Source organism: Odontesthes bonariensis, chromosome 2 (genome assembly GCF_027942865.1).
Source record: "Odontesthes bonariensis isolate fOdoBon6 chromosome 2, fOdoBon6.hap1, whole genome shotgun sequence".
NCBI classification, from domain to species: Eukaryota; Metazoa; Chordata; class Actinopteri; order Atheriniformes; family Atherinopsidae; genus Odontesthes; species Odontesthes bonariensis.
The window spans coordinates 38,681,501-38,702,812 of record NC_134507.1 but is presented as its reverse complement, the minus strand read 5'-3'; the positions used below and the strand labels follow the sequence as shown (position 1 = coordinate 38,702,812).

Here is a 21,312-nt window from a genome sequence, read left to right as displayed (position 1 = left end):
GGAGGATATGCAAAAGGCTGAGTGGGAAAAAGCATGTTTTAAAGCCCAAAAACAGTCTATTAGTACTAGAATGAAATTATTACAATACAAATGGTTGATGAGAACGTACATTACCCCGGTTAAGTTAAATCGGTGGTCCCCTGATGTGCCGGACACGTGCAGCAAGTGCTTGGAAGGAAAGGGTACTCTATACCATTGTGTATGGGACTGCCCAAAGATAAATACGTATTGGAAGGAAATTGTTCTGACTTTGTCTGACATTGTTGGAGTGAAGGTACCTCTTCAGGCAAAAATATGTATACTTGGTATATATCCAAAAGACTTTATGGTCAATTCTAAAAAGTCAACTCTAATTGATTTTGGACTCCTACAGGCCAGGAGGATGATCGCTCTGTTTTGGAAAAAAATGGATGCGCCCTCGATACAAGTATGGATAAAGGAGATGGCATCTTGTATTGTGTTGGAAAGAATGACTTATATAATTAGGGGAAAGAGTGCAGAGTTTGAGACTGTGTGGAAACCTTTAATAGAATTTCTTAAGCGTTGAAATGCGCAATCAACTTGAAACTGCTGTATTGGTGTGTGTAGTTAAGTGTTTGTGTGTGTTTTTAATTTTCAATTTGCTTTAAATGTCTGAAGTATGTGAAATGTCCTGTGGAATTGTGGCTGGTTACTTTATGGACGTTATTGTTTTGATTATTGTCTGTTTGTATGGGTGAAATATATGTAAAAGTTCAATAAAAATATTCGTTAAAAAAAAAAAAAGATGCTGCATATCTTTCCTAAGTCTCTGGTGCAGAGTGCATCTTTCTTCAGCACCATCTGCTGTGGCAGCAGCATCAGAGCCAGCGACTCAAAGAAACTCAGCAAACTGCTAAAGAAGGCTGGCTCTGACCTGGGGACTGCTTCGGAGCTGTGTTTGATGAGCACTCACTTCACCGACTGCTCCATTCAACATCCACCTGGAAACGCTGGGTAGCCTCCCTGTACCTGCCTCAGTCTCCAGCTCCTGTCTCCGTCTGCTTCAAGAGGAATGAACTCTTAAATCTGGCTTTCCTTGTTTACTGAACTGTGGAAAGAAATCAGTTCATAAATCATCTTCAAACTCGTTGGCTTTTGGGCCCTGGAGTCTGGTATCATGACACTAAACTGAACCCACTGTAACATTAAAGCAGAACTCTGTCACCTTAAGGAGAAAGTTGTCTTTGCTTGAAAGAGCAAATACAACTTGTAGGTTCTTACTGCTCCCTTTCCTCTGTGCTTCATCACTTGTAAATCCACTCATGTTAACCACATGATGTTTTTACCAGTTCCTCCTGAAAATGATCAATAAATCACAAACCAGCCCATAAAGGTTTATCATTAATCTTATTTTTATTACCTTGTTTTGAACACTTGTGATTGGATCTTTGCTATCAGAAACATTTAAAGTGTTTTCCTGCAGTCCAGCAGCTTCTATAAGTCCAATAACTTCACCTGATTCTCTGACATCAAGTGTTTCCATCTCACCTGTAACTCCTGCACCAGCAGTGACCACTGAGAGAGATGAATTATCACCAGAGAGGAGTCAGCTTTGGTCCTGAATGCAGCACACTGAAAGCTTTCCCCCTCACACACAAACTGGAAACAAAAACACTTTTCAGTTTGCTCTGAAGTCGTCTCTTCACCAGAGTTTTGCTTCCAACTACATGAACTGATTATTCCTTTTCTTCTGTTTTTTAAGTTCAGCTGCTGATCAGTGATTGGACTGAAGGCCTCAGCTCTGTTTAAACTGGTTGCTCTGCAGGTTACTTATTGATGAATTAAAGTCATATAAACCAGCAGCAGCTGACCTCTGATCACTTTAAGACTCTTTTATGGTGTGAGGAGTTTCAGAGTGACGGCAGCCTGCAGACACAGAGGACTGTATACAGAGTCAAATGAACCTTCCATCAGTGCATCATTTAAGTCAAACAGAATAATCTCAGCATGATTATGGGGTATAATGCCTATATCTATATCTGATTGCTTCAAAGTAATTAAATGTATTGTAATGACTTCGCGGAGGCTCTGAGACCAGCGGTTACCGAACTGCTCTTTTATTAAGCTTTACACTTCACAACTTCCAGTACAGTCATTCTGGCCAAGGAACACGGGTGACTCTCTGCTCCGCACCCAACCCGCAGGAGAGCACCAAACCTGCACACAGACTGGCTCACGCCCACTCTGCTCCACCAACCACCAGCCCACACCTGAGTGGCCTGAGTGACTGACAGGGAGAGGAGGAAACAAGCCAGCTGTGTGCTTTTAACCTTATTCTGGGTCGTTACAACATAATCCATTAGTCCAGGCAAACTTGATCTGAATAACAACAGTATGTGACTCCTGCGACAGGTCTGGATCAATCGTAAATTCTGTTCATACCTGAAAGAAAACTCAAAATACGGAAAAATTGGTGAATGCGTAAAGTTCTCTTAAATAACTCGTACGCACCACTTAACAGCAAATCTGTTCGTACGAGTGGTTCTTGCATGAGGCCCATCCTCCACCATGTTAAGGTGGGGATTCTATGAAGGGGGTGTGCTGTTTCATTTAGTGCAAATAACAAATATATATTGCACCAGAAGGAATCAGGAGGAACATGAATATAAAAGGGACCCATGTGTGAATGGCTTAACGCTGTCACTTTAACAGATTGATGAAGCTGTTACTGTTGTGTATCTCATGTGAAAACAGCTTCAGAGTTTCTGTGTTGTTGTGTGTGTGTCTGCAGCCTGTCAGGCTGACTGATCACAGAGGAAGGCTGTGCTTCTCTGGCTGAAGCTGTGACCCCCCCCCCCCCCCCCCCCCCATCTGAGAGAGCTGGACCTGAGCTCCAACCATCCAGGAGTCTCAGCAGGGAAGCTGCTGACGGCTGCTCTGAAGGATCCACACAAACTCAGGTATGGAGAGGCCTGCTGCAGCATATCGTCTTTATATTTTTACACAGAACCAGTCACAAGTCTGGACACGCCTACCCATTCACTGAGATGTTTCTAAAGTTTTTATTAGTTGCTGTAAATCAAGAAAAATGTCAAGTCTACCTTATGATAATCACTGGAAACTATTGTCTGCCTCTATCAAGAACAAATATTCTGTAAGTTTAATACTTCATGGAAATGATTAAATTACCCGATGCTCAGCTCAAGAAATGTAAATATATCATTTTTGATTTGATATAAAAGACAAGAAACAGAGAAACTGCTTAACAAAAACTTCATTTAAATAAAAGGTCCAGATTCCAAACAAAGAGACTTGTTTGTTGTCAGCTTTCCTCAGAGTGGCAGCAGGAAGCTGCTGCAGGTTACTTATTGATGAATTAACGTCATATAAAGCTGTAGCAGCTGACCTCTGATCACTTTAAGACTCTTTTACGGTGTGAGGAGTTTCACAGTGACGGCAGCCTGCAGACACAGAGGACTGATGTCGGAGAAGGAGCAGAGGATTTCCTCTTCTTCTACACAGACCTGGTCCAGACAGCAGAGAGCTGCAGAGGGAAGACGTTCGTGGAAGAAGCTGAGTAAGTGACACTTTGATTCATTTAACAAAGTCTCCGAGCAGAGAGAGATTTCCTCTGCTGATGAGACACGAGTCATGTGAGCTGAGAGTAAACAGCAACAATCAGTGTGCTGATGGGGAGCTGCAGCTTGTTAGCAACATGAAATGTTTCCCACTCAGTCTGCTGCTGTTTTCTCCTCCAACAGAGGAACTCTGACTGGAATGTGCTGTTCACTCACACTCTGTTCATCACTGCTCTCTGAACACACTCACAGTAAAACTCGGTGTCCTGATATGAATCTAGATTAATCCTGGACTCTGATCCTGTTGGACTCTGATCCTCAACCTGTTTTATGAAGGATCATAATTCAGGCGTGTCTGGAGCCTCTGGGTGTGACCATGTGGACTCATCAGTGGGTTCATATAATAATATATATAATATTGTTAAATAATATTTAACAGAGAGCAGTGAGCTGGTGGTTCCTGTCAGTCTGCAGTGATCCTGCAGGATGGATTTCTGGAGTCCTGCTGCTACTTATCTGCAGTGTAGCTGTTCATGTACAGTTCAGTCCTGCATTCAGCCATCAGAGTGTTTCAGATAGCAGATTTATCATCATGCTGCAGGTTCAGATAATCAGTGTGTGTCACTGAATGGAAATGTTTCATCGTCATCATCAGGATGATGTATCTCTTTACTTTTTACTCTCTTTTCCCCCTGTTTAATTTCTCAAAGGATATTATGTACATGTGATATTATTGTGGTCATTAACTCGTATTTCCCTGTTCCACCAGATATCCTTTGAATGGTGTTACAGTGTTTGTTGTCCCCCCCTTTCTGTCTTCTCAAACCCCAGCTGGTGGAGGCGGATGGCCACCCTTCCTGAGTCTGGTTCTGCCAGAGGTTTCTTCCTGTTAAAAGGGAGTCGTTTCTCTCCACAGTCGCCTCAGGCACGCTCAGGACGGGAGATTGGACTAAACACAAGTTTCGGTGCAATCTGTTGGTTTCCTTAGCTAGGAAATAGTTTTTGAATTGGCTCTATATGAATGAATTGGATTATTTTGAAAATAATTATGATTACAATGAATTGAACTCCAATTGGCTTGAATTGGACTTTATTATTTCAGTGACTTGAGATGAAATTTGTTGTAATTTGGCGCTATATAAATAAAAATGAATTGGAAAAAATCTCTGTGCTGCTCCATGCCTCCATCTAGCGGACTGATGGAAGTACAGCAGCTGATCTTTTTACATCATAAATGATGGAAAGGAGGATGTGAGTTGATGTGCAGGTGAATGATTTGTGTTTCCTCTGCAGATGAAGGTAGAAAGTGTGTGTGAGCTGATGTGAGTTCAGCAGCATGGATCAGTATGAGGACACTAAAACCACTCTGTGTGGGGAACATGAGAGCCAGAGCAAAGCTCAGAGGTGAGGTGACCATCTCTAACTGTCCATGACTCTTCTCCATGTCAGAGCTCAGCACTCACATCACAAAACCACCTTTATTCACAGGAACCAACCTGAACCAGAACCTGAACCTGAATCTGAACCAGAATCTGAACCTGAACCTAGCTGTGTGTCTTTGAAGAGCGACAAGTCAAGGGGAATCATGTGGGATTTCAAACAAGATGTTTCATCAGAACAACAGTAAGTAGTGTTCAGTATTCAGTTGAAGCTGTTGAACCTGCTCCAGCCTTGGCTGCTTCCTCTGTAAGCCAGCCTGCAGCCCAGCTCCTCCTTTTTAATCAGTTTCTGACTCTAACACGACTGTCACTGATGCTGCTGTTCTGAAGCCACACTGTCAAACCCACCCTCCTTCTTATCTAAGTGGCACTGACTGTAAGAACATGTTTTCCTGTCAGGATCCATAGGAAACGTAAACCTGAACCCAGCTGTGTGTCTTTGGAGAGCCACGAGTTTAAAGAACAGCCTTCTTCAGCAAAGAGGTGAGCTTTATCTAAATGTTTCAACTGTGGAAAAACTAACAGATTCAGCTTGTTATGCCTTATTCCTACATGTGTTTGATGTGAGCTGCGTTCATATGTGAAAAGGTATATGATATTAAACACATGGATATCTGATGTGTGGACATCATATGAACAAATCTGATCTTTTTGGTTTTGGGACTTTTAATTTAAGTTATAACATAAGGGGTCAAAATACTGTATGAGAAAAAGATGGAGGGATTATATTTTCATGTAAAACCAGATAAACCTCCCGATTTAGCTGATTGTAACAGCCCTTTAAAGTTCAGACTGTGTTGAAAAAGATATTCAAGATTCAAGATAGTTTTATTTGTCACATACACAATCATACACAGTACAATGTGCAGTGAAATTCTTCCTTGTCCTGCTACCAATAAAAAGATAATTAAAATTAAATATGAATAAAAAAATTGTATAAGGTATCTGAAATGTACAGTATTAACAGTATTGACGGACAGAAGTGGAAGTGGAGTCCAGTTTAACACTCTGGGGTCTAATGCCCACCGGTGGGCATTTTTGACACATCTCCAAAAACACATCTGTAACTCTGTGAGTTTTTGTCATTCAAACATATGTGACACCATTAAAAACCTTGAAACTTCTAGTTTTCAAATATATATATCTATTAAAATAAATTATATAGCTGGCCCTTTTTAAAGAGAGTGAACAGAAATCTTTGGATTTTCTGTAGTCTCAGACTGCAGCAGCTTCCTAGGCCACACCTATCGCTATTCACATGTAAAGTACCAGGTGATTGAGTGGCTATTCACAGGTGAGAACACGCCCCATTCAGCCAGCATGTGGGGGAAGGCAGCAATGTCCTGCCAGTGACAGACAATTATCACATGTAGAGTGACAGGGGGGTGGGGGTGGGGGGAATCAGGGGTGTTACACACCCATCTAATTAGTATTCAACGCTCAGAGACACTGCCTGGAGTTACAAAAACTTTTTTACAGTTTGTGTGTAAACAAAAAAACATTTCTGACTGCACTTTTTACTTTTATGCAGCCAACACTTTTGTTTACAAGGTTCAACCTTCAAAAGTCTTGGCTAGATATATTTATAGTGTGTTTTCTTGCACTGTTTGAAGACCTCTAAAACTTGTTTTTTTGTTGTGTTTCCCCACAATTTAAATAAAACTTGTTTGTATTACATTCACTTCACTCTCATATTGTTTTTTGTTAGGCTTTTCAGAATACAACCATATGTGTCACTTTTGCAGAGATGTTTACAGTTAGTTGAAATACTTGAAAATGTCAAGGTGTTGACAACTGCCTCAAAGTCTCTGAAAAGGCCTTAGACCCCAGAGGGTTAACGCTCAGTGTTCAGCAGACGGATGGCCTGGGGAAAGAAGCTTTTCCTCATCCTCTCAGTGCTGGTTCTCAGGCTGCGGAACCGACGGCCTGAAGGCAGCAGGGAGAGGAGTGAAGCCTGGTTTATACTCGGTAACGCAAGACGCAACGCAAGACGCAAGGAGAAACGCAAGCCCTTGCGCGGTTGCAAGCCCCCCATTGCGAGCTTGCGTGTGTCACCTCAATTTTCTAAACTTTACGCAAGACGCAAGCGCAAGCCACTGGCTGTGTTCGAAACCGCCTACTACTTGAAAACGGCATACTCGATCTGACAGTATACAGAGCTTTTACACACAGTGCACTTCACTCCTGCCCGAGCCGAAATCAGCCGGCCTGAAAAGCTGATTTCCCTTAAGCTATAAACTCTGTAAATATACAACTTTAGCAACATTTGAAACATTTTCAGGCGAGAAAGTAGTCGTTTAGACCGCCAAAGTGTTGAAAATCTGACAAAATACCGGCTATTTACAAGAAGAAGAAGCATGAATCCACTCGAAGAGGTCCTGGCGGTGAATTTCCTTTCATCATAGTAGGCTTGTCATTGAAAAAATCCGCTGCTCCACCTGCTCTCCTGGCGGTGAATCGCCACACAGCACACGCAAGCGCCGGCAAAGCAAAATGAAGTATAAACGTCTCGAGCCATTAACATAAACGCAAGACGCAAGCGCAAGGGCAGTTAAAAGAAGTATAACTCAGCCTTGAGTGTCCGGGGTGGTGGGGCTGCCTGAGGATCTTCTCAGCTCTCGACCTGCATCGTTTGATGTAAATGTGTTGCAGGTCGGGTAGAGTTGTTCTCAGTGGCGTGCACACTGATGCTGCGTGTACACCAAGAGCGACCTACGCTACCTGGGCGCCGGAAATCATTATTTCTCTATGGAGGGTGAGCTACCTGGGCTACCAGAGCGGATTCTCTAGTGGCGAAGCTTCCTGAGCGACCAGAGCGGATTCGAGCGATTAAACTCAAGCTAACTTTATGGTAATGAGCTATGACGCGTTTCGGCGAAAACCAATGACAACCCACAGATTGTAGGGGTCCGACAATCCGCGGGGTTCGCGGAAACAACCGTGTAAACTTTGGTTCCTATCCAAACAATAGTCGTTTAATCCTGAGACTGTTGCAATTGCCGTGTCAAATGCTTCAATACAATAGTGTAGTAACCCCACGCATACCTTTCTCACTGCAATTAAGTTTTATTTCGGATTTTATTTCGAATTTAGTTTATTTTCACAGCTGCCTCTGCTATTTCTGCTTTCTCAGGTGTACCTAATGTAGTTTTACATCATTTGTAACGTGATGTATATCTTGTATAACAAATTGTAAATAACAACACGTTTATTCGTGTCCCTGCCCTCTCTTTCCTCATGTTCTTTTCCGCGGGGGTGCTGCACAGCCGCGGGGCCTTTAAGAATTGAACATTCTAAATGTGACGTCACGAGCTACCAAAGCAAATTCTCAAGCGAAGCTTCTCCAGCGACCTCCGCTACCAGGTAGCGTAGGTCGCTCTTGGTGTACACGCAGCAATAGACATCAGGTGGTGCTGAAGCACCACTACCTCTGCCCTTTAAACGAAAGTGCCCTTTTGAAACTTCGTTTTTTTTAAAATTATTATTATTATTATTAACATTTTACTGAGGCCGGTTTTGAAATGATCTTTTGAAAACTTGAGCGATTAAAAACGACTGAAAACAATGCCCCGAAATGACCACCTCCTCGCAGACATCTATGTCTCTTCCTCCTTCACGTGAACTCGCGCGGTCGCGAGCAGGGCGCACCAGATGCGCTGCAGCAAGCTGAGTGAAGCTGACACCCCACCCACGTGAAAAATTCAAGCAAATAGATTGATCAGTTAGTGCTCCGTTTGTGCTGCTTTGTGCCGTTAAAATTTTCGTTTGTGCTGCTTTGGTTTCTGAGATATTAAAGATTATTTTTTAGGTCATCCAAAGGTCACCATCCCCCCATATTACTCCAAAACAAACCAGAGTAGTCTACTTTTTTAGTGCTCCGTTTGTGCTGCTTTGTGCCGTTAAAACTGGCGTTTGTGCTGCTTTGGTTTCTGAGATATTAAAGATTATTTTTTAGGTCATCCAAAGGTCACCATCCCCCCCATATTTTTTTGACAAATATCTTTATTGATTTTTTTCCTTTTAATTAACAAACAACCACATACAAAAACAAGACAACAAAAACAAAAAGAAAAGAAAAAAAGAAAAGAAAAAAAGGCACATTAACAGACATATTCATCAAGCACAACAGTAAGTAGATACAAAATCCGGAAATTAACATTAGTGAAGAAAGTAAAGAGAATAACATGAGCAGAATAAGAAAAAAAAAGAAAAGAAATTATATAATCTCCGACAAACCTCCTCCCTCCAAAAACTCCATAAACGAATCCCAGATCTTAACAAATGTGTTATATTTCCCCTTGATCAAATATGTTAATTTCTCCATGGCTATACAGTGTGAGAGTCCTTCAGCCCACATTTGCTTACTTGGCCTATACATAGATTTCCATGAGAGAGCGATTTTATGTTTAGCTTCAAGTATACAATATATGACCATTGATTTCTCATACTTACTGAGTGTACAATTTTCTGGGAAAAGTCCCAGAATACAAAGCTTAGGGCATAGTGGAAGATGTGTATCAGTGATCTTAGACAAAGTCATAATTATCTCCTTCCAAAATTCTTGGATAATGTAACATTCCCAAAGACAATGAAATAGAGTCCCTTTATGTGTACCACATTTAACACATAGATCAGGTGTGTTAGGATCAATACGATGTTGTACTACTGGAGTAATATATGTTCTCATCAGCCATTTGTACTGAAGTAACTTAAATCGTGTATTTATCGTTTGAACTTGGCTTTGTAAGCATACATGCTTCCATTCTTCATCTGTTATTTCTTCTTTAAGATCTAGACACCAGGCCTGTCTTTTATCATCTGAGGACTCTATTGATTTTGTAATGATACTGTGATAGAATCGAGAAATGAGTCCAGGTCTACCACAATAGTTCACAGCTATCATTTCAATAGTGTTCAGGGAAGGCATGTTTAAGGAGTTTTGAGTTTGTTTTATGAAATGTCTAATCTGCAAATATTTAAAAAAGTGTTTGGCATCAATTTTAAACCTTTGCTTAACATCCATAAAACTTAAAAGAACATCTTTATCATAAAGATCTGATATTTTGTTGATACCCTTATTAGCCCATATCTTAAATCCAAGATCATTTGTACCTGGTGTGAAATTTCTATTTCCCCAAATGGGAGTAAATTGGGATAAAGCAGCATTTTCTTTTAAGTAGTTCAAAACCTTATGCCAGACGATCACTGTATTTTTAACAAAAGGATTTAGGGTAAATTTTTTCAAAAAAGAAAGATTAGCTGAGTGGAGATATAACTTAAGAGAGATTTTGGTGGTTGTCTTCTCCTCGATCCTCGCCCAGATAGGGAATGATGTAGTGTCAAATCAGTATGAAGCCGCTCTCAATTGTGCAGCCCAATAGTATCCTTGGAGAAAAGGGACGTTTAACCCACCCCTATCATATGGTAAATACAAGAGAGTCATACGTAACCTGGGGCGTCTATCATTCCAAATAAAATGACAAAAGATCTGCTTCATTTTGACAAAAAAGTTAGTAGGAGGAGCAAGTGGAATGGTTTGAAAGAGGTAAAGAAGCTTAGGCAGAATATTCATTTTCAGAACATTAATACGTCCAATCATAGACAGTGGCAGGAATTTCCATCTGTTTATAGAGCCTGTCACAGACTCGACTATGGGGTCATAATTACTGGGTACCAATGATTCCATTGTTGGTGTAATTTTAACACCCAAATATGTGAAACTATCCTTAACATTCTTGAAGGGAGTGTATAGCGGTGGGGTTATTCTTTCTGAGTTTTTCATGAACATAATTGTAGATTTTGTTGCATTAACTTTATAGCCAGAAAAACTCCCAAATATTTCTATAGATTTCAAAAGGGCAGGTACAGATTGCTTCAGGTTGGTCAGGAAAACAACCACGTCATCAGCAAAGAGTGCTATTTTATTCTCAATATCATTTATGTTAATACCGGTTATCTCAGGGTTATTTCTGATTGCAATAGCCAAGGGTTCTATAGCTAATACAAAAAGAAGAGGTGATAAGGGACATCCTTGTCTTGTGCCTCTGGAAAGAGGAAACTGTTTTGACACTATGTGGTTTGTCAGTACTGATGCCCTTGAGTCATAGTACAGGATCTTAATCCAGTTAAGGAAATAACTGTTTATACCAAAACGTTGAAGGACTTCAAATAAGTATGTGTGTTCCACCATATCAAAGGCCTTTAAAGCATCTAGACCTATTATGGCCATATCAGATGTTTCCTCTTTAACATGTATAATATTTAACATCCTACGGATATTGTGGAAACCTTGTCTACCCATTATAAAACCATTTTGGTCTGGCTCAACAATAGATGGCAAATACTTCTCTAGACAGATTTTAATATTAAGGTTATAAGTGCAGTCTTTAGCGTTGGAGGTAATTCACCTTTCTCTAATGATTCCTCACACATATCTAATAAGGGAATAAGTACCATACCTTTAAAAGTTTTATAAATGTCAATAGGAATGCCATCAGGCCCTGGTGTTTTCCCTCCTTTCATACTATCAATGGCCTCTGATAGCTCAGACCGGGATATTGGGAGGTTAAGTTCTTTTTGAGCATTATCATCCAGTCTAGGTATGTCTATTTGGTTTAAAAAGTTGTCAAGTGAGTGATGAGTTTCTTTAGTTTCTGATGTATATAGTTTTGAATAGAATGCCTGAAAATTTTTATTAATATCTTGTAGGTTAGTAATTGGTTTCCCTAGTTCAGACTCAAGTTCAAAGACTGCTCTTTCATTCTGTAATGATTTTATACGCCAGGCCAGTAGTTTCCCTGCTTTTTCCCCTTGGTCATAGAATGTCTGTTTTAGTTTCATTAGACTGGACGCTGCCTTATTTGCTGATAACTCATTATACTGAGCTCTAAGAATGTCTAGTTTTTGTTTGGTCTCATTCGTATTGAGAATATTAATTTCTTCTTCTAATTCTTTAATGTCTTTTTCCAACTCTATCAGCTTTATATGTTGTTTATTTGAGATATTGCTTGTATAGCTAATCATTTGTCCCCTGATAAAGGCCTTAAACGCCTCCCATCTAATTGATGCTGATGTCTGATTGGTGTTCATTGTAAAGTAGATATCAATATTTGCCTCAAGAAATGTCAAAAATCCACTATCATGGATCCATCGTGGGCTTAATCGCCACACTGAAGGTCCTTTACAAGCTCCAGTGACAGTATAGGAGAGCAACAGTGGCGCATGATCTGAAATGACAATACTTTTGTACCCACAGTCATTCACATTTTCTATAAGGGATTTAGAGAGAAGGAAATAATCAATACGAGAGTATGAGTTATGAGTAGCAGAGTAACAAGAGTATTCACGTCTAGATAAGTTATTGTATCTCCAAATATCACAAAGACCAAACTTATTTATATGGTGTTGAATTGCTTTCCTACTTTGAGTGTGTGTGACATCAATACCTGAGGATTTGTCAAGAGCTGGATCCAGAGTACAATTGAAGTCCCCTGCTAAGCAGAAGTCACCATGTAGTGATGATAAGGTCAAAAATAAATTGTCATAGAATGAGGCATCATCATTGTTTGGCCCATATACACAAACCAAATTAATATCCTGACCTAATAGCGAACCCTGTACAACACAGTATCTGCCCGCTAAGTCTGATATGGTATTGTGAATTTTTAATGGAACAGAGGAGTGATATTACCATATTACTCCAAAACAAACCAGAGTAGTCTACTTTTTTAGTGCTCCGTTTGTGCTGCTTTGTGCCGTTAAAACTGGCGTTTGTGCTGCTTTCGTCTCCGAGTTACGTTTTACTTTCAGTTGATCACATGATTTCCCTATATTGATTAGGAGGCAATGAATTTCATATGCTGCAGGTTGTAGTCATTCTGTTTTGTTCCAGTAAGTTCTTTTCGCCAATTTAGTCAGTGGGAAGTTGTCGGATATGTTGCTAACGCAGGAGAGAACAGAATGAACACATATAACCCTTGAGTGACATTCGGTGACGGTAATGCAGCAATTTCCTTGCCAACCATCAATAAACTAAATAAAAAAATACTGACTCCGTAAAATACATATAACTTCATTATCAGGCTAATGTCACTGTTATTTGTAGAAAGGGATTTTAAAAAACAAACTTACCTTCTGTTCTCTCCTGCCTTAGCAACATTCCCACTGACTAAATTGGCGAAAAGAACTTACTGGAACAAAACAGAATGACTACAACCTGCAGGAGATGAAATTCATTGCCTCCTGATCAATATAGGGAAATCATGTGATCAACTGAAAGTAAAACGTAACTCGGAGACGAAAGCAGCACAAACGCCAGTTTTAACGGCACAAACCAGCACAAACGGAGCACTAAAAAAGTAGACTACTCTGGTTTGTTTTGGAGCAAGATGGGGGGGATGGTGACCTTTGGATGACCTAAAAAATAATCTTTAATATCTCAGAAACCAAAGCAGCACAAACGAAAATTTTAACGGCACAAAGCAGCACAAACGGAGCACTAACCGATCAATCTATTTGCTTGAATTTTTCACGTGGGTGGGGTGTCAGCTTCACTCAGCTGCTGCAGCTCATAGCAGCTTAGCAGGCAGGTCTCAGGCAGGCTTCTTCTCCCGTGCCCCACCAGCCAGGTAACATACAGATCAAGTAAAATCGTACCGTTTGCCCTCTAAGCCCAACGTGTAATCATTTTGTTGTGCAGTAACAGTGTCTCAAGGTGCTCAGTTTGAGTCAGTGGAGGCATTTTTCAGGAGTTTGTTTGTTTGTTTTTATCAGATCCCCATTAGCTTTTGCTTTTAGCAGCAGCTATTCTTCCTGGGGTCCTTCCAATTAATCATTTACAGATACAAATATCAGCCACACAGAGTGGCGGTAAACATGACATACATGATAATATTCCTAGGGTCCTTCCAATTGACAATTAACAACCTACTACATACATAAAGGATAAAACAAAAATACCATGGAAAAGAAATAACACAAACAATACATAAGTGTTTTCCTCATAAATTATCGCTAAAGGTTACAAAACATAAATAACGTCAGACAGCACAAGAAAAAAGGAGAAAAGAAAGAAGAAAAAAAACAGCTGCATTACATAAAGTTGATATTCATATAATAATTTTTGATTTGTATTTTAAATGCATGAATATTTAACTGAGTAATGTTCTGAGGCAGTAGGTTCCATTGATGCATTGCCCTATACATAACTGAACGTTGCATTGTTGTCTTGGATCTAGGTAAGGTGAAACACCCTCCAACTGCATGTCTTGTTGAATGAGTATGAACCAGTGAGCTAAAACATAAGTAGGCTAGAGACAAAAGCCTATTTCTTACATTTAACCAACCTAAAGATTTGTGCATTTTCGTTACATTTGTTCTCCAATTACATGAAAGAGCTACTCTTGCTGCTTTGTTCTGGACCAATTGTAATTTCCTTATATTACCACCTGATATAGAAGACCAGACAATAGAACAGTAATCCAGATTTGATAATACCAGAGCCTGAATTACTTGCTTGGCCAGTAAGTGTGTAAAATACTTAGCACATCTTTTAATTATTGATAATGCATTTCCCATTTTCGTAACAACCCTTTGTATGTGTTTGTTCCAAGATAATTTATTGTCAATTATGACACCTAAAAGTTTTACTTCGTCTAATAGGAGTAGCGTGTATTTCACCTTCCTGGATATTATGACTGAGGAGATGAACAGGAGATTCAAAGGGGAGAACACTGGAACCCCTAGATCAAGAATCATTGAGTCATTCCAGCCCTTAACTGTACATGCTAACTGGATAGGCACACCAAGTACAGAAGCCATGGAAGCTGTGCACATTCTCTGTGAGTTCTATGGAGAAGATGAGAAGCAGCTGAAGACAGAACTAAAGGTCTTCTACTCCAGCTTTACTTCAAAGAACCTACAAGAAATACTTTCAATACTGAGGGGAAACAATGGCCAGCTGATCTTTCCTGCCTTTGTCAAAATGATCCAAATATATGCAACATTACTGCTTCAGTTGAAAGATCATTTTCCAAGCTGAAAATCATCAAAAGTAAACTAAGAAGCCTGTGTGGTGAAGAAAGGCTCTCTGACCTTCTCTTGCTTGCCATCGAAAAAGACATGCGATAAATCACAGCGAGGTCATCAACATCTTTAAAGACATGGCACCAACGAGGATGCTGCTTTAGAGCATTCAACGTGTAATTTCATTCAACATGTGCGTGTCATTTTTTTATAATATAGTGTTCCACGTGCGCTAAAAAGTGCCCTTTTTCTCCCCCTGAGCACTTGACCCCCAAAATGTCTGTGCACGCCACTGGTTGTTCTGATAGTCACTCAGCTGAGCGGACTACTTTCCTAAGGGCCAAGAGGTCCTGTTTTATGCAGCTGCCCATCCATGTGGTGATGCTCCCACTCAAGATGCTCTCAGTGGTGCAGGTGTAAAAGTTCCTGAGCACCTTCAGGGGGAGCCTGAAGTCTCTGAGGCGTCTGAGGTGGAACAGACGCTGCCTGGCCTTTTTAACAGTCCTTTTAACGTGCAGTGACCAGGACAGGTCCTGGTGTTCCGCAGGAGATTATTCTCCCGGCACCAGCTCTCCAGGTGGATGACCTCCTTCCTGTAGGCCTCCTCCTTATTATGGGAGATTAACCTGGCTGTGTCGTCAGCAAACTTAATGATGACATTGCTGTCTGATGTGGACACACAGTCATGTGTGTACAGGGAGTACAGCAGGGAACTCAGCACACAGTCTTAAGTGGATCCAGTGTTGAGTGTGAGGGGGGATGAATTATGGGAACCCACACGTACCACCTGTTGTCTGCACAGGTGGTATGTAATATGTAGATATGTAAATGTTATGGAGTAAAAACGAATAAGTGAGCCGCTGCAACCTTTTTCTCAGAAAAACCCCAGAGTGCTCATTCAGACATGAAGAAGGTTCTGAACCATCTTCAGCCAACTGTAGCTATACGGTTTAAAATGGAATTAGAAATGCTGATAATCTGTGGGTTTAGCTGATTTAGTTGGGGACTGTACAGCACCACAGTACTTTGTACTGCTGTGTGAAGGATTGAAGATTATTGTACCCATTTTTATCATCAGGAGGAAGAGTGACCTGCACATGGAACCTCCCATAATCCACAAAGAGAAACGGGATCGGCCTGCTAAAGGGTAAGTACTTTGCTTTCAGGTGTTCTTTAGCTGTGTGCCACATGACAGTAGATATGACAGTTTTAGCTTTACAGTGATCATGAGAAAAGCATGCAAGTGTGGATTTGATTTTCATTACAGCCCATTTAAACCTGACACCAAGACTCAAAGACACCAAACAGCTCCGTTCTAACAGTCATTGATTTTGTCACGGCTCTGCTAGGAACCCAAATATGACACCAACTGACCAAGAACAAGTTTATTTATAAAGGAAGGTGTGGGAAGGTGGAGCTCTGGTCCAAGGGGGTATGGGCTGGAGAGGGGGTCCAGGGGAAATAGCTGCAGGTTGGTTTGAGGGGATGGCAGGGATGGCAGGCGAGCTGGCAGGCTGGCACACAAGCAGATCCGGAAACTGAACAAAAACAGATTTATATTAGCAACAGATAGAGTACTAGACTGTGCTCGGCTAGAAGTCACTTCTGACAAACCGTGAGACAGAATGATGATCCGCAAGGCAAGGCAAGGCAATTTTATTTATAGAGCACAATTCGTACACAGGGTAATTCAAAGTGCTTTACAGCTACATAAAATCACAAGAAGGCAATAAAATCATTAAAAAGAAATAAAAAATAAAAAAAACATTAAAAATAATCATTAATTAATTAATTAGAGTAACATAGGCACTTACATATAGCGGTATACAATGCTGTGATCATTAAACATGTTTGTATACACCCTTAGATACAGATTATATTTTTATGTTTTAAGAACAAACGATTGCAGAAAAAAAAGGCCAAATAGACTATACAATGAAAAAGGATTTATGACAAGATGATTAAACTGTCCGCATAAACATAACAGATAAATTACATAAATAATAGAAAAAAATTAAATTAAATAAATAAAAGAAGAAAGGAGGGGGGGTTATGTTGTTGCAAAAAAAATCCATAAATGGTTGCCATTTACTGTAAAATTTGCTCAAGTTTCTTCTACTTGAATATCTAATTTTCTCTACTTTCAAAAATGACATAGTCTCTTTGATCCATTGTGTTCTGGATTTCCAATTCAGAAGGAGGTGGCGTTTAGCGATTACAGAGGTAAAAGCTATTACTTCCAATTCTTTAGCGGAGTATAGGGTATAGTCTTCTGGAAGACCAAAAATGCCAGTATGTGGTGAAGTGTGAATAGTCCTTGAGAGTACCTTGGACATGGTGTTGAAGTAAATTTGCCAAAAATTCGTAAGAGCTGGACAAGAGAAAAACATATGCGTAAGATTGCAGGGTGAGCCTCCGCATCTGTCACAGACATCTACCATATTTTGGAAAATCTGTGCCAACCTTGTTTTCGAATAATGGCATCTAAATAAAACTTTAAATTGTATTAAGGTCAAACGGGCACAAACAGAGGTTTTGTGAATGACTTTAAGTGCGGATTCCCACCAGCTTTGATCAAAAATCACTCCCAGCTCACGCTCCCAGGTCTCCTTTGTGTTGGTGGATAAATGATCATCGTAAGATTGGATGGAATTGTAAACTTTTGAGATTAAAGACCTTTTTGAAGGATTAACTTGTAAGAGTTCACCCCAAAAGATGAGAGGGTGGAAGATTGAATTGAGTAACCAGGTCTGCGAAAGAACAAAAGATCTCTTCCTTATAGAAATCCTCAAAACATTTCAGTCCCTTATCATGCCATAAGGAGGAAGTGGAATCAGTAAATGCGGGTTTAAAAACAGGGTTCTTTAACAATGGGGTTAAAGCTGTGGGAGCAGTAAATTTAAACTGTTTCCTAAACTGAAACCAAATCTTGAGTGTGGCAATAACCACAGGGTTGAAGGTAAGGCCAGAGGGGTTAGCGGTCGTTGGGCCGGTCAGTAAAGCAGAAAGAGAGACTGGGGGACACGACTGTGCTTCCAGCTGATACCAAGGTACATCAATTGACTTGGACCAGAGTATAATTTTAGCTATGTTTGCAGCCCAGTAGTAGAATTGAAAATTTGGCAGAGAGAGGCCGCCATAGACTTACAGTTCTGAAGTACTTTTTGTCTAACTCTAGGTATCTTGCCATTCCACAAAAAATGACAAATAATTGAGTCAACTGTTTTAAAAAAACTTTTTGGTAAAAATATAGGCAAACATTAAAAAAGAAATAGAAATTTTGGCAGAACATTCATCTTCACAGTATTTATTCTCCCAATCAAAGAGAGAGGAAGGGAACCCCATTTTTGAAAGTCTGCCTTAATCTCGGCTAAAAGGGGGGATACATTTTCAGAATAAAGAGATTTGAACGACCTGGCTATGTTAACCCCAAGATACCTAAATCCCGAAGGGCTCAATTTGAAAGGGATGTCTGACTGGGAGAGTTGCATCGCTAGTTTATTGACAGGATAACATTCACTCTTGGCAACGTTAACTTTATATCCTGAAAACCGTCCGAATCTACAAAAGAGTGAAATAATGGCGGGGCAGTCTCCTACTGGATTTGTGACGTATAGTAGCAGGTCATCGGCATATAACGATAATTTCAAATCTGTGTGAGTCCTGGTGATGCCATCAAAGATGAGAGAGGTCCTCAAGTACATAGACAATGGCTCTATTGCAAGTGCAAACAAGAGAGGAGAAAGGGGGCAACCCTGTCTACAACCTCTATTTAGAAAAAAATAACCGGATTGAGTGTTATTAGTGGTAATATTGGCACAGGGGAGTGTATAGAGAAGGCGTAACCATGATATAAGAATTTCACCAAATCCGAATTTAGCGAAGACTAAAAATAAATAATACCATTCAACTCGATCGAACGCCTTTTCAGCGTCGATCGATATCACTACTTCAGGTGCGGTTGATGTTTCTTTCGAGTAGATTATGTTAAGCAAAGTGCGAACATTATAATAGAGCTGACGCCCCTTTATAAAGCCAGTCTGTTCCTTAGAAATTATTGTTGGAAGGACCTTTTCAAGTCGCCGGCCAAGGCCTTTGCAAGAATCTTTGTGTCGACGTTCATTAAGGAGATTGGCCTATAGGAGGTACAAATATCAGCATCTTTGTCCTTTTTTAAGAGAACATTAATAGAGGCTTGTCTCAATGTAGGGGGAAGAGAGCCGAGTGATAAAGATTCAGAATAAACAGAGTGAAGTAATGGAGTAAGTTTGACCTGAAAAGCTTTAAAAAACTCGACCGGAAACCTGTCGGGTCCCGGGGCTTTATTAGTTTGCATGCTTTGTAAAGCTGAGTTTAATTCCTGAATGGTCAGAGCAGAGTCTAGTTGTTGAACCAATTCTGGATTTGTGGAAGGAAACTGAAGTTCGTCTAAAAACCTGTGCATATCAGCCGAATCTGATGAAACTTCAGACTTGTACAAGGATTCATAAAAAGACGAAAAGACAGAGTTAATAACATCTGGGTCCTCCTGCAAGGCTCCGGATCCATCCTTAATGCGAGGTATTAGACGCGAAGCTGCTTGACGACGTAACTGGTGAACTAGCAACCTACCAGACTTGTCGCCATGTTCATAATATTTGGAACGGGAATGAAGCAACAGGTGCTCCGCCTCGTTAGTTGTGATAAGATCTAGCTCAGTTTGTAAGGTCACGCGACGCTTTAAAAGATCGTCAGATGGGGTGGTCGCAAGCTGTTGGTCCACTGATTCTAAGTCAGATGAGAGTTTCTGAATAGTTGAGGTCCTTAATTTCCTTATGTGTGCAGAGTATGAAATTATCTGACCTCGCAAATATGCTTTTAAGGATTCCCATAGTAGTGCTTTAGAGATCGGTTCCGAATCAGATTGGTTAAGAGCAGTAAAATCCTCTATAGCACGAGTAATAAACTTATGAAATTTGTCATCTGATAGAAGTGAAGTGTTAAATCGCCACTGGGTGGGATAGCGAGGTCCGGAGGAGATCTGAGTGAGTGATCTGAGACAATAATTGGGTGATACGTGACATTTGTTACTTTTGGTATAAGTTTAGCGTCTATGCGAGAAAAAGTCTTGTGCACATGCGAATAAAAAGAGTATTGCTTACTGCTCGGATTACGAAATCTCCAGGGGTCGACATAGCCATTGCTAGACATGAAATTGCAAAGAGCCTTGGCCGTTAGTGATTGGGTTGAGCCAGGTTTAGAACGGTCTAATTGAGGGTCAATAGCACAGTTTATGTCCCCTCCAAGAATCAAAAAACAGTCACTCAGAGAGGGCAGGCTTTTAAACAACTTGTTCATAAAACAAGGATTATCAAAATTTGGTGCATATACATTAACTAATAGGACAGGCTCACGAAACAAAGTACCTGAAATTATCAGATATCTTCCATCGCTGTCAGAAATGATATTAGTCAGGGTGAATGGGACAGATTTACCGATCAAGATGGCAACCCCTCTGGCCTTTGAGTTGAAACTAGAGTGGAATACCTCAGATACCCAGGGACATTTCAGTCTGACTTGATCTTAATTCCTCATGTGGGTTTCCTGCAAAAACACAATGTCAGGTTTCAAGCGCTTCAAATGGGAGAACACCCTACATCGCTTAACAGCGCCCCCTAGACCTTTAATATTCCAGCTGATAAATCTTACATTTGAACTTGAGACATTAGCCATACGAAATGTGAATTAAGATAAGAGGCAACCAGGTTTCCAACCCCACACTCCAGGGATAAAGCGGAAAAAGAAAAGGAAGAGAAAAAACAAACAAAAAACAAAAATAAATTGACTTATCGAACTCACCCAAAATCCCACACCCTCCCCCCAGAGCACCTACCACTATCCCATCCCCAAATGATAGGATACCAGTGCTAACTCCACACGGAGTCATGAACCAAAAGAACAAACTCACGGCTTTGGACCAAAGAGTCGTCGTCACCTTGCTCCGACTTGATCGGAGCTCCCGGAAACATTTAGAAAAAAAAAAAAAAAAAAAAATGTATAGTTAAAGATAGGGCTTAAGTATTGAACAACACAAGACTCAGAACCATCTAGGAAATCTGTGCATACATACGCATGTTGACTGGTTATTAGAGCAATAGGGGTTAAGGTGCCATTTATATAAAAATTAACTGAACATGTCTAAAGTAATGGTATATTATTCAAAACCTTTTAGTAGACCGTGTTGTTAAAAACCTTTCAGCACTACTTTTTTTATTTAAGTAACTTAACTGCAATGACACCTACACCCAAACCTGCGCTTCAATAACTGTGCA

At 40.4% G+C, this 21,312-nt stretch overlaps 1 pseudogene; it reads left to right on the top strand.

The window, feature by feature from the left end:
• Positions 1 to 5,383: 5,383 nt before the first annotated feature.
• The window catches only part of LOC142388029 (NLR family CARD domain-containing protein 3-like), a 483,074-nt pseudogene continuing 467,145 nt past the window's right edge, over positions 5,384 to 21,312 (top strand).